Raw genomic sequence first — 14357 nt, 5'->3', positions numbered from 1 at the left:
AATTGAATAATTACTGGTGTCTAGAAAGAAAATTTTAAAAGCAGAAAGCAGTAATACACACACAAAAAAAGAGGGAAATAGAATTGAACCATAATAAGATACTCAGGTACAGTTAAATTTCAGGCTAGTATTATAATTTTTTTCTTCCAAAGACATTAATTCCTAGTATTTCCTAATGCGGTCCTGGACATGGTTATCTAACCACAACTGTGGGTCAGTGCATGAAGTTCAAATCACCAACAGGTGGTTGATAAAAAGATTTTTTATGTGTTTACACAATCCTATAGTGCCCTACTCTGTTGCTTGCTTCAGCCAAACCAATCTGTGCTTATTATTCTGTGTCTTCCTGTTTCCCTTCTCTTTTTCTCCCATCTGTAGGGCAGAGTTTCTCCTTCACTCTTTATATGTTTGTTCCACACTTTTTTTTCTCTCTCTCTGCACATAGCTAATGAGGATTTTTGTTTGTATAATTCATTTGAAACTTAGCATGCACACCCATTTTTGTTGTCAGTTTTATGTGGGGAGATTGCTCTCTAGGCTGGATTTGAGTCGAGAAATGCAGAAGTCAAAACTGCAGAGTAAAACTTTACTTTTTCCTCTTCCCCTTTTCTTCCTCCTCTTCCTCTTTTATGTGGGAGAAATGGGTTTGAATCTCTACCCAAGGCAGTTTAATGGCAGTTATTTTTAGGGATTAAATTTGCTTAGGTACTTTTAGTCTTGAACTTCAGTGCTGAGTTACACTGATTGATATTCATTCATGTCAATCTCTCTTTCATTATTGTAAAGCTACCAGTCAAAACACTTCTACAGAGAGATTGACACATGTTCCAGCACTCTCCTCCTTTTCACAGCAGAGGAGTCAGACACCAGTCAGTCACAGCAAGGATACTCATCCTCTCTGGCGTTTCTGCTCCACCCGGTACCCGTCAGCACTGACTGAGCACAAACTCACTCCAGGCACTCATATGGGTTCAGTGGGGTGACAATGATGGATAAGACACAGCCTCTACCTGTTTCAGAAGGCAGTATGAGGCAGTGGTTGTGACATGGTCTTAAATTAGGGCTGACACTATTCTTACCAGCTGTGTGAACTTGGAATTGTTAACCGTTCCTGGCTTTAGTTTTTTTTTTTTTTAAATCTGTAAAATAAGGACAAATTGTAGTATCACCTGAAAAGACTGTTAGATGAAAAATGAGATAATTCTTTTAAAGCACTTATCAGGGAACCTGACAGACAGGACAGCCCTCAATGAATATTAGCTATAATGATTACTCATAAAAGCAAGCCCACCAGCTATGGAAGAAAAGACACACAGACTACCAAGTCTCCTATATGTCAGCCTGTCTGTCAAGAGCTGTAACACAGCTATACGTTAATGCTTTGGGAGCAGAGAAGGGGGTGCCATTCTGAGTGAAGGGCTCAGGAAGCTTTGTAGATGAGCAGGCATTTGAGGGAGGTTTTAAATAATCTTGGAGAAAAGAGAATTGTCACTGGGTCATTTCTATTGTTTTTTGTTCAGTGTAACCATTCTGTGTATGATTTCCAGAGAAGAGTGGGTTGATTTTTCTTTTATCTACATTTGGAGTCCTCATACAATCCATTGCACAGTCAGCTATTTAATTAGATGTAGTCTGTCAACATGGATAAATTAACATAAAGAGTATATTGCTTTAGAAATGCCCAGGGAACAATTTCATGACTAGTTCACAGCTGTGTCAATAAGTTTTAATTATGTAGTCGCTGAGAAAATACAAGGGCTGAGAAATGTTCACTTACCTGAGACACAAGGGCTGTTCTACAATTTCAAGTTGTTTTCAGTTTGGAAGGGAGTGAAGGAAAGAAGAAAGTCCCCAATCTTATGTCTGGCATTCAAGGCGCTTCATAATCCAGCTCTAATATTCTCATCCATCTTACCCCTTCCTACTCTCCAATACAGGGCCTGTGTTCTTTCAAAGCTGGTGTCTACATTGTCCCCAAAACAGAAATCCACTCCTCATTGAGCCCTTACCCATCATGGCAACCTTCTTCTCTGTTCTGCCCTCTTGGCCATTCATATCCTACCCATACCTTGAGACCCAGGTCAAAGTGGCCCCTATGAAGATATGTTTGCTCCATCTCACAGTCATCCTTTCAGCACTAGCATTGCTCCTATGGCTTTTGGGACCCATTTTCTTCTGTTGCTCTTTATATTTTGTGTAGAGATCAATCTCTCACATTCTACTGGAAATTTCTGGGCAGGGGCCTTCTTAAATTTCATTTATGTTCATGATGGCATTTAGTACAGTGTATGCAATAGGTGTTTAACAGATATTTGTTGAACTGTACTCACTTACCTTAGGGCAGGCATATGCTAACCATGAGGAACCTGGTAATGAACACGACCCAGTGCCTCCTTTTCAAGGGGTTGCCTATTAGCAGTGGGGTCATCATTCATCAATTCAACAAGACACAGAAACCCTCATATGAAGTAAGAAGTGGTCAGTGCCAGCAGAGTTCCAGAGTGGAATTCAAAAGAGGACAACTCTACCCTGTCTTTTCACATGTGTATTCTCCTCACTTAATCAAGTTCTTGGCACATAGTGAGTGTTCAGATATTTGTTGACTAAATTGAAAGAGTGACTTTTACTTCAGAGGGTCAAGAAAGACTTGAAAGAAAGATATTTGATTAAGATTTATCTAGGAAGACAAGTCAGAATTGAGAGGTATACATGAAATCAACAGCATGGACAAAGAACCTGAGCAAACCCTTTTCTCTTTATACCCTCTTTTACACATTTTCCTGTTCACTCATCTCTCATACCTGGAGGCCTAGGGTTTGAGGGAATTATAGCTGTTACCACCTTGTTTTCAAGGCCTAGATGAATTTGGAGCCTTAACACACAATCATCACCTTCCATTACTCCATGATCGCATGGCTCCACGAACTACCAAAAACACATTGGGACAAACTCCATAGAGTCAGGCCATCTTTGATGCCATCTGGCAAGTGCTCTGCTCTCATCCCTTGCCCTGCCTTCTAGAAGTTTAGATAGGCAGGTGGGACGAGGAGAGAAACATGATTGGATGTCAGCTTTCCAGTATCAATAGGGCCAGACAGACCTGGAACAGCAACTGGAAAGTCCAGAGGTAATCCTTCAATCTCTAAAGGGTCACAGGATGTCATTCCCCTCTGCTTTTCTCTTTCTGTCTCTTTCATTCTCTTTCTCTCTGTAACCCAGCACAACTCTATGTAACATTCCAAACCAAGCACGGTCTTCTAAATTCACATTTTCCAGAGAGAGGATATGTTGGGTTCAGCTTGGGTCAGGGTTGGTCCCTGAGGTAGGCAGAATGATGGCCCCCAAATATGTCCACACTCCTAATTCACAGAAGTCACAAATATGTTGCCTTACATGGCAAAAGGGATTTTGCAGATGTGATTAAAGACCTTGAAATGAGGAGATTATCCAGGTGGACCCAATATAATGACATGGATTTTTAAAACAGGAGAACCTTTCCAGGCTGTGGTCAGAGAGGGTGATGTGACTACTCAGCCCTTAGATGGCCATGTTTCAACAGGAGGTGTAATTAGTTTTCTATTGCTCTTGTAACAAATTACCACAGACTCTCTTGGAAGATTAACAGGAAGGCAAGAACTAGCATTTCTAATACAGTCATACAGTTAACAATGAACAGTGTTGGGATTTGACTCCAAAGCCTATGAAGGAAAAACCAGCAACTCTGCAAAAGACCCAACTGTCTCCTTTTTCCCTGGAGGCCTCATAGTTTACAAGAACCTTAGAAAGGATAATGTAACTGGCAGAAATTACTCTCAGTACAAATCATTCATTTTAGGGTAAAATGATGAGATTAATATTATTTTAAAAATCTAGAAAAAACGTAACAATTTTCATATGTGCATACGTAGTCTGAAAACTTTAAAGCATGTTGAGGGATGGAGATACACAATGAAGAGTTGGGGAGGGAACTTGGTAGCAGCAAGTAGAACTCTGGACCAAGACTTTAAAATACTAGAGCAATTTTGAAAAACACCCACATTCAAAACCATTAAAAACTATTCAATTAGCATTTCATTTTGATTTTAATGCTGAAGTCAAAGATGTTGAGGGAGTTGCCAATGTTGCTGTGGCTGTGAAGCTGGGATCCTTGCCACGCAGAGCATTGCGAGCAAATCTTGTTTGCGTTACCTCCTGAGGCCCTTGGGAAATAATCTAAGAGAAGGCAAAATCCCAAACCACAAAGACATACACTTATGAGAGCCAAACTACAAAAAGTCTGAATGTCTCACAAATGTTTTAGAGACTTATTGCAAATCATTCTGATGATGTGCATGGCAGATGCCAAATATAATTACTGAGTGATGCAGAAACACCAAATGTTTGTAATACTTTAAAATAACACAGAGTAATACAAATGCCATGGTTGGAACAATATAAAAATAGTGGCAATTTTTCTTCTCAAAATTTTAAAATATTGTTGTTTGCCATGACAAACAAATTATTACTATCAATATCTAATATTCATGGAGTGCTTAATTTGTTAGGTAATTTGCATACATTGTCTCAACTAATTCAGTCCCTAAAACTAACGTATGATGTCGGTGTCATTGTTACGCACATTTTATAGATGAGGACACCAAGGTTTAAGGAGTTATGTAAATTTCTCAAGGTAAAACAACTAGTGACAGAGCCAGTGTTCCAGCAGGCCTAACTTTAGAGTGTGATAACCAGCATCATCACCATCATCATCATCATCATATCTTTGTCACTCTCCCTATGTTCCAGGTACTGTTCTAGACGCTTTACATTTATCAATTCATTTAATCCTCACAATAACTCTGTGGTAAATTCACTGTTCTCCTCATTTTAGAGCTGCATGTGTTTCATCAATGTCTTTGTCATCATTAAACCCACTTTTTGAGTTTTGTAGCACAATTTTCCAGGACATGTCAACTTTATTTCCATCTAAATTGCTTGAGACGCATGATCTCAAACAGGAGCTGATACAGTGCTGGAAATTGTATTCCCAGATGTATTTCCTACTGGAGTCTTGGGCTTGCTCCAGCATGGGCTGGGGGTGCTCTGCCTCTGGGCACACCCGCCATCCTAAGGCTTCTCTCCTGAGGAATCCCTGCGCTCTCTCCCGGGTGAGAGTATCAGCTTCCTAGATCCTGTGTTTTTCTCCTCAATTACTGTACTGCTTTCAGGGAACTTCATCAGGTAGCATCCTGAGAAAAAGCGTACTGGGGGATAAATATCTTGTAATCTTTTATGTTTGTATTGTATTCCCATCCTGCTATGATAACATTTAATTCTCAAGAGTTCTTTTTTTTTATTACAGCCTATTATTATTTGCATGCATACAGTGTCTTCTGGTCCCTTTCAGGATATGGACAACAGCTTTTTGAAGATTTTTACATTCTTTTTTCTTTTCATGAGTTATTTTCTTCCAACTTCCTCTTCTTTGTTTGCTTTGTTCTCTCTCATATTAGAAAGCTAGAATCATGTCAGCCTTCTGATGGTTCTTGGTTGCCTCCTTCTGTTGAAGAATGAGACACCAGCAAGCTGTTGGGATGCTCTAAACACATGGGTGGCTTTTGTTGACTGCGGGATTTGCTATAGAATTATCTGGTGAGCTTTATCGTTAGGGAATCTGCAAAGTCAGTGTGTGTGGGTATTTTCTCTTTGGGTTGGTCAGATTTTTCAGAGAAGGATTTCCCAATTGTCTGTGTGGAAGGTACATGATCAGCTGCCACCATTCTGGAATCTAAGAGGGCAATTGAAGATCCAAATACAATCCCCTTGGAGAAACAGGCAGAATCCAGGATTATGCAGGTAACTCCAGACAGTTTGTTTACATTACTTTCCTATGACTATAAGCCAAAAACCTACTAGACTGTATAATCTCATGTTCAGAAGCTCTAAATGGTTTCTTTTAAGGCCTGTGAAAGGTTTCTGATATCAAGCCTTATATATCTGCCTTAGATAATCCCAGGTTCCTAAATGATCCAGTAAGAAAAACATGTCTATTACTCCAAGAGTAATATGCAAAATCGACAGTTTTTAAATCTTCTCAAGATTTTAGAAACATCTCAGTAGTTTATATTATCTTGACAATTATTTTGCTAGAGGATTTTTCTTAAATGAAAGCAAAAATTACAGTAACTTCAAGTTATTTCACAATTACATTTGTATGTTGGCAACTGAAATCTTCAGCACTATTGTTATTTTTTTAAGGAAGTGTAATTGATTTACAATGTTGTGTTAGTTTTTAGTGTAATACAGCATAGTGATTCAGTCATACATATACATGTATACATAGTTTTTATATTCTTTCTCATTATAGATTATTATGAGATACTGAATATAGTTCCCTGTGCTATACAGAAGAAACTTGTTGTTTATCTATTTCATATATAGTAGTTTGTATCTGCTAATCCCAATCTCCTGATTTATCCTTCCCTCCATCATTTCCCCTTTGGTAACCATAAGTTGGTTTTCTATGTCAATGAGTCTCTCTCTGTTTTGTAAATAAGTTCATTTATGTCATTTGTTTAGATTCCACATATAAGTGATATCATATGGTATTTGTCTTTCTCTGTCTGACTGACTTAATTTAGTATGATAATCTCTAGATTCATCCATGTTGGATGCAAATACCACTATTTCATTCATTTTTATGGCAGAGTAGTATTCCATTGTGTGTGTGTGTGTGTGTGTGTGTGTGTGTGTGTGTGTGTGTGTGTGTGTATACTACATCTTTATCCAATCAACTGTCAGTTGACATTTAGGTTGCTTCCATGTCTTGGCTATTGTAACAACTCCTGCTATGAATATTGGGATGCATGTGTCTTTTCAAATTGAGAGTTTTCTCCAGGTATATGCCCAGGAGTGGGATTGCTGGATCATATGGTAACTCTATTTGTAGTTTTTTAAGGAGTCTCCATACTGTTTTCCATAGTGGCCTCACTGGCAGCTGAAATCTTTATTTCATTTCTTTAGAGTTTCTTTATAGGTAGTAAAGTCATGAGTCTCATTGTAACAAGTAAAACCAAACAATTGTAGTTAAAAAGTTAACATTTATTCTCTAACTCCCTTCAGTTTGAGTTTTCTGAGGGAAATAGCCTGTTTGTACATCTCCACACCTTTCTCCATGCTCATATAAACCTATGTACTAATAAATGGGAATATATTTTTGGTTTGTTTTTGTCTTTCACAAAAATTGGATCATACAATACACATTACTCTACTTTGGTTTTTTACATGTTATGATGCATCAAATTCACCCCTCTTAAAAGATGTGTTGTTCTTCTAAATATCCACAATAAGGTTTATCATTCTTATTTTGTCAAAGAGTTGAAAGATTATTTACTTAATTTTTCTTCTACAAACAAGGTTGTAGTAAATAACCTTGTCTTTACATCCTCACAGCCAGATACTTTTATTTCTAGGAGCGGATTCCCAAGTGTAGTTATCTTGGGGGAAATGACAGGTATGCCTTTAAATGTTAGTAAGTATTGCCATTGCTTTTCAGAAACCTATAACAATTCACATTTTTATCAGTAGTATAAGCTAGCAGATAAATGGTGATATCTCATTTTGTTTTATTGTGTGTTTTGCTGACCACTATCAAGGTTCAGCTCCATTTCATATGCTTGTTGCCCATTTGTATTTCCTCTGTTATGAATTTCCATTATTGCCCATTTTCCTAGAGCTACTTGTCCTTTTTTTTAAAATAAAAATGCACTTGGATAGTAGAGATATACTTTGTTGACCATATGTGTGCAAATATTTTCCCTTGTACATTATTTTCTTTTAGACTGTCTTTATACCAAAATTTAAAAATGTCCCCCCATACTCAGAATTTGATTTTAAATACTTCCATGAAATTATTAAAGTCAATCTTCTACTTCATCTGAATCTCATGGGAAGGCAAAGAGTCAAAGCAATATATTCTCACATACCATGTACATTTTTCCCTCTATCCTCTTTGCCCCATGCTTCTATTACTCATATAACCCTGTTTTCAACATTCAGAACTTCTATCTACGTCTGCTCCCTTTCTGTGGCAATACATGATTATAGACCTAGCCAATAACTAACTTCTGTGCTGGAATACAGAGTCACTTGTATTATTTAATCAATATGCCTCCTAGTAAAAGCTGATTTAGCCAATATTCTGAAAGTCTTGAAGAGGGGCATGGCAATTGAATTTCTGTCAATCATATGCTTGAATCATTTATAAGAACTTGATATTGAGGGTATCCAGTTCTTAATCCTATTATCTTGTTGTGGTAGATAGAATTTTGAGATGAGTCCCACGAATACTGTCCCCTGGTGGACACACTTAGTATGATCCTTTACAGGAAAGTGTGGATGGAAACTGACTGTGATGGGCTAGTCACTTCCTTAGTTAGGGCACATATCTGGCAAATGGTGATGGGATAGTCACTCCCATGATTATGTTACATTATATAAGACCGGAGGGGGATTGGACATCAGGAGATTGGCAGCATGACAGGGCATGTGGAAGGAGCTATGCTGAGACTGCTCCCAGCCTGCAGCCAGCAAGAGAATGGAAGCCTTAGTCCTCCAACCACGAGGAACTAAATTTGGCCAACAACCCCGTGAACTTAGAAGAGGACCCCAACCTCCAGAAAGGAACATAGCTCGGCTGACAACTTGATTTCAACTTTGAGAGATCCTGAGCAGAGAAAACAGTTTAGCCGTGCCTAGACTTTGACTTAAAGAAACTGTGAGATGATAAATGCATGTACTTTCAAGTTGCTAATTTTGTGGTAATTTGTTACACAGCAATAGAAAACTAATACACATATGAAGAAATGTTTCATATAATTCTGAATCACCTACAACTGTATTTATTTTTTCAAGTATGTTTTCACACATTTAGGGTAAACGTTTCTGTGCAATTACAAGATATATTTAGAAAGGGATCACATCCAGTTAATAAGGACAGGCTCAGGGAGGAGAGGAGTTTGGGGAATTTTTTGAATTTTGAATAATGTGAGTGATGAAGAAGACAGGTGAGTCGAGATAGGAAAGTCACTTGGGGTATCATTTTGACTTGCAGTAAGACATAGAAGAAACTGAGAATAGAATATTACTTGCTAAATATTTTTTAATGGAAAATTTAGTTTAAAATAGAAAAGATTACGATACAAGAATAGAAACAAGGTCTAACATAATTTAGAAAGTCCTATATGCTGGCTAAATGTTAACATTATTTATTTCTACTTCTGATATTTACATAAAGGAGTTTTCAGTAGACTATTTAACCAATAATTTTTATAGTTTTGAAAATAAAATATAGAGACCCTAAGGACTCCATTAGCAATTGGGGCAGAGGTCCTTTCTAAAGGTTACTAATGGACGCCCCTACAATAATGAATCCCCCCACTCCTCCAGTATATCTGGAAGACGGGGCAGGGGAAAGGGGGCTTGTCAGAGTCATGACTTTTTGTCCCAGTGGGGAGCATTGTAACTCTTCCCTTCTCCACTTTCTTTCTTCTCCTGTAGGGGAAGCTGCAAGAAACCTGCTCTGCCAGAGAGTTGCAGAGGTTTCTCCTTCTGTACACCATGTACATGACATATTCACAACAGCTGGGTCCCAAGGTGTTATAAATCCTCAAAATTTGGTATGGAAGTCTGTTATATAAATTTCCCCCTCCCCAAATGCAGGTAAATAACTGAATATATTAGGTGACTTCTTTCAGACTCTCAATGATTTACTTCTCATTTAATGTTTAATTTTGGCACTGGCTAGAACACACTCTGTTTCCTGAATCACTTACTTGTTCCTGTTCCCTAATTTCCCAATTGTCCAGTTGGTGGACTAGGTCATGCCAAAAAATAAAATCACTTTCAAAGTTACCATTCCTTCTTTAATTGTAATGCTGATTTTCCACATATGATCTTTATTAGACTTCACTTTTTCTTCACTTACCAAACTAGAAATACTGTAGTTCCTTTTGGGAACCGTTTTAAGGAAATAAAATTTTCTAGTTATTTCACAAGAATTATTGTGTCTTTAATGATGTGTGGAGAGCCACAGAACTGAATGGAAATGTAGACGCCTCCCCCACCCCTGCCCCAGGCAGGCAGCAAGGCCTCATTCATTGGCTTAAACATGAGCCTCAGTGTAATGGACATGATAAAATCTGACAACTCCACACTAACATGATTTATTGCTGATTGCAGATGTCTAAACTGGCAAAATATTAAGTTGCAAATCAACATTGACTGCTTCCTGACTAAGTGTTTTTTTGCAGTATGTTAGGTACTGGGGTAATTCAGTATACAGAAGATGAGGTCTTGGCATCGTAAGACAGAACTGTTGAAAATTTATTTTTGTGATGAGATTTAACTAAAAGATTTAATTAAATCTAATATTAAACATAATAAACGTTGTATAAAGGTTAACATAACCTTTAAGTTAAACAATGTTAAAGGTGATATGTAAGGCAACAAGTGAATATTTGACAAACAAGCTGTAGAACTATCTGTTTAGGAGTCAGAGGAGGAGAAATCTCCCGCTGCCGTGTCTTGTGATGTCCATATTCTCATTGTTGGGCAGCCGTTGTCACAATAAAGGAGCTTTGGAGTCTCTTAGAGAAGTATTTTAGTAGCTCATTTGTTTTTTCATGTTTGTGTTTCTCTCATCAAAGATCATTGACAGAAATAATAGCAGCAATTATTTATCAGTAGTTTACTACGAGCAGTCAGTGAGCGATGGCAGTGAGTATTCAATGGTGTTTTAGGTTTGGCAGGTTTACATGAGAGAAGAGGAATAGGCTAGGTAGTGGGGCTACAGTTCAAACTTTAGTGTGGGGACTAGGAAGTCTAGAGTAACCCTAAGAAGTGTGATAGTTAGAAATGGATTCAAGGGTAAAAACTGAAAACCTGACTCAGAGTGAACTAAACACTGAAATCACTGAAGCTGGTTTACACAGAAGGGATTTCTTGAGGGCGATATGGAGCTCACAGAATCAGTGTGCAAAAAGATGCTAGGCTGAGCTTCCAAAAATAATGTCAGTACCTGTCTTTCTAAGGAAGCTATTCCCTTGTATGGATCTGGGAGCTACCAGGACAGCTCTTGACTCCAACTCCAGAATGTTTCTGCCCTCTCTGTGATCCACACCAACAGAATAGATGCTCCATATTCTGCCTATTTTGATAAAATGCAGTTCTGAAGCATGCTCTGTCATAAGTGCATTTAATTGGCAAAACTTAAATCACACTTCTGCATCTTGTAATTTTGGGGGGAGGAGGCTATGGGAGAATTTAATGCTAGGAAAGTTGAACTCGTACTATAGGAAATAATTGAAATGAGAATCAACTCCAAATCTATAGCTCAGAACTTAATTCTTATTTTTAAGAAAAATGTTTATTGCAGTATAGTTGATTTACAATGTTATATTAGCTCAGGTGTATAGCAAAGTTATTCAGTTATACACACACACACACACACATACATATACATATACTTATATTTTCAGATTCTTTTCAATGATAGGTTATTACAAGAAATAGAATATAGTTCGCTGTGCTATTCAGTAGATCCTTGTTGTTTGTTTGGTAGCCGTATGTTTGTTTTCTATGTCTGTGAGTCTATTTCTGTTTGGTAAATAAGTTCATTTGTGTCCTTTTTTTTAGATTCCACATATAAGTGATATCATATTATATTTGTATTTTTCTGTCTGACTTAGTTTACTTAGTATGACAATCTCCAGGCCCATCCATGTTGCTGCAAATGACATTATTCCATTCTTTTTAATGCCTGAGTAATATTCCATCATGTATATATACCATATCTTCTTTATCCATTCATTGGACAATGGACCCTTAGGTTATTTCCGTGCCTTGGCTGTTGTAAAGAGTGCTGTGATGAACATCGGGGTGCATGTATATTTTTGAATTAGTGTTCGTCTTTTATAGCTATATGCCAAAGATTGGGATTGCTGGATCATGTGGTAACTCTATTTTTAGTTTTTTTTTAAGGAACCTCCATACTATTCTCCATAGTGGCTGCACCAGTTTACATTTCTACCAACAGTAGGAGGATTCTGTTTTCTCCATACCCTCTCCAGCATTTATTATTTGTAGACATTTGATGATGATCATTCTGACTGGTGTGAGGTGATACCTCAGTAGGTTTGATTTGCATTTCTGAAATAATTAGTGATGCTGAGCATCTTTTTATGTGCTTGTTGGCCGTCTGTATGTCTTCTTTGGAGAAATGTCTATTTAGGTCTTCTGCACATGTTTTGACTGGGATGTTTGTTCTTTGGATATTGAGCTGTATGAGCTTTTTGTATATTTTAGAATTAATCCCTTGTGGGGTGCATTGTTTGCAAGTATTTTCTCTTATTCCATAGATTGTCTTTCCGTTTTGTTTATGGTTTCCTTTGCTCTGCAAAAGCTTTTCAGTTTAATTAAGTCTCACTTGTTTATTTTTGCTTTTGTTTCCATTACTGTAGGAACCAGATGCAAAAAAAAAAAAAAATTGCTGTGATTTATGTCAAAGAGTGTTCTGCCTATGTTTTCCTCTAGTAGTTTTATAGTATCCTGTCTTACATTTAGGTCTTCAATCCATTTTGAGTTTATTTTTGTATATGGTGTTAGATAATATTCTAATTTCATTCTTTTACATGTAGCTGTGCAGTTTTTCCAGCACCAATTATTGAAGGACTGATTTCTCTCCCTTGTATATTCTTGCCTCCTTTGTTGTAGGTTAACTGACCATAAGTGGTTTATTTCTGGGCTTTCTATCCTATTTCTATTCCACTGATCTTTGTTGAATAAAAGTGGTGGGAGTGGGCATCCTTGTCTTATTCCTGATCTTAGAGGAAATGCTTTTAGTTTTGCACCGTTGAGTATGATGTTAGCTGTGGGTTTGTCATAGATAGCTTTTATTATGTTGAGGTATGTTCCCTCTATGCCCACTTTCTGAGGAGTTTTCATCATAAATCAATGTTGAATTTTATCAAAAGCTTTATTTGCATCTATTGAGATGATCATATGGTTTCTATTCTTCAATTTGCTAATGTGGGGTATCACCCTGATCAATTTGCAGATATTGAAAAATCCTTGCATCCCTGGGATAAATCCCACTTGATCATGGTGTATGATCCATTTAATATATTGTTTGATTTGTTAGTGTTTTGTCAAGGACTTTTGCATGTATGTTCATCAGTGATATTGACCTGTAATTTTCTTTTTTTGTGTATGATATTTTTGTTTGGTTTTGTTATCAGGGTGTATAGTGGCCTCATAGAATGTGTTTGGAAGTGTTCCTTTCTCTGCAATTTTTTGGAACAGTTTCAGAAGTATAGGTGTGAACTTTTTTCTAAATGTTTGGTATATAGAATTGACCTGTGAAGCCATCTAGTCTTGGAATTCTTAACCTTTATTTTTGTTTGTTTTGGGAGTTTTAAAATTACTGATCCAATTTCCATACTAGTAATTGGTCTGTTCGTATTTTCTGTTTCTTTCTGGTTCAATCTTGGGAGATTGTGCCTTTCTAAGAATTTGTCAATTTCTTTTAGGATGTCCATTTTATTTGCAGATAGTTGCTCATAGTAGCCTCAGAGGATCCTTTGTATTTCTGTGGTATTGGCTGTAACTTCTTTTTCATTTCTGCTTTTATTATTTATTTTTATTTTAATATTCTCTATTTATCTTTAATTTTTGTAATTTTGATTACAGTGTGTCTTTGTGTGTTCCTCTTTGGGTTAATCCTGTGTGTGACTCTCTGCTTCCTAGACTCGGGTGACTTTCCTTTCCCAGCTTAGGGAAGTTTTCAGCAATTATATCTTCAAATATTTTCTTGGGCTTTTACTCTCTCCCTTCTCCTTCTGAGACCTCAATAATGCAAATATCAGTATGCTTGATGTTGTCTCAGAGGTCTCTTAGACTGTCCTTGTTTTTTGTTTTTCTTTTTTTTTCCTGTTTCATTGCAGTACTTTCCACTTCTCTGCCTTCCAGCTCACTGATCCATTCTTCTGCATCATGTAGTCTACTATTGATTCCTTCTAGTGTGTGTTTTATTTCAGTTATTGTATTCTTCAACTCTGGTTGTTATTTATATATTTGTAATTCTTTGTTAAAACCTTGTTAAGTTCTCACTCTGTGCACCCATTCTTCTCCTGAGTTTTTTGATCATCTTTATGATCATTACTCTGAACTCTTTCTCAGGTAGATTGCCTATCTCCACATGGATTAGTTCTTCTTCTGGGGTTTTATCTTGTTTGTTCATGTAGAACATACTTCTCTGCTGCCTCATTTTGTCTAAATTGCTGTTTATATCTTTATGTATGTGGTAGGTTATTTACATTTCT

The sequence above is a fragment of the Camelus bactrianus genome, chromosome 2, assembly GCF_048773025.1.
Source record: "Camelus bactrianus isolate YW-2024 breed Bactrian camel chromosome 2, ASM4877302v1, whole genome shotgun sequence".
Classification (NCBI taxonomy): domain Eukaryota; kingdom Metazoa; phylum Chordata; class Mammalia; order Artiodactyla; family Camelidae; genus Camelus; species Camelus bactrianus.
Note: the sequence above shows the minus strand (reverse complement) of the source record.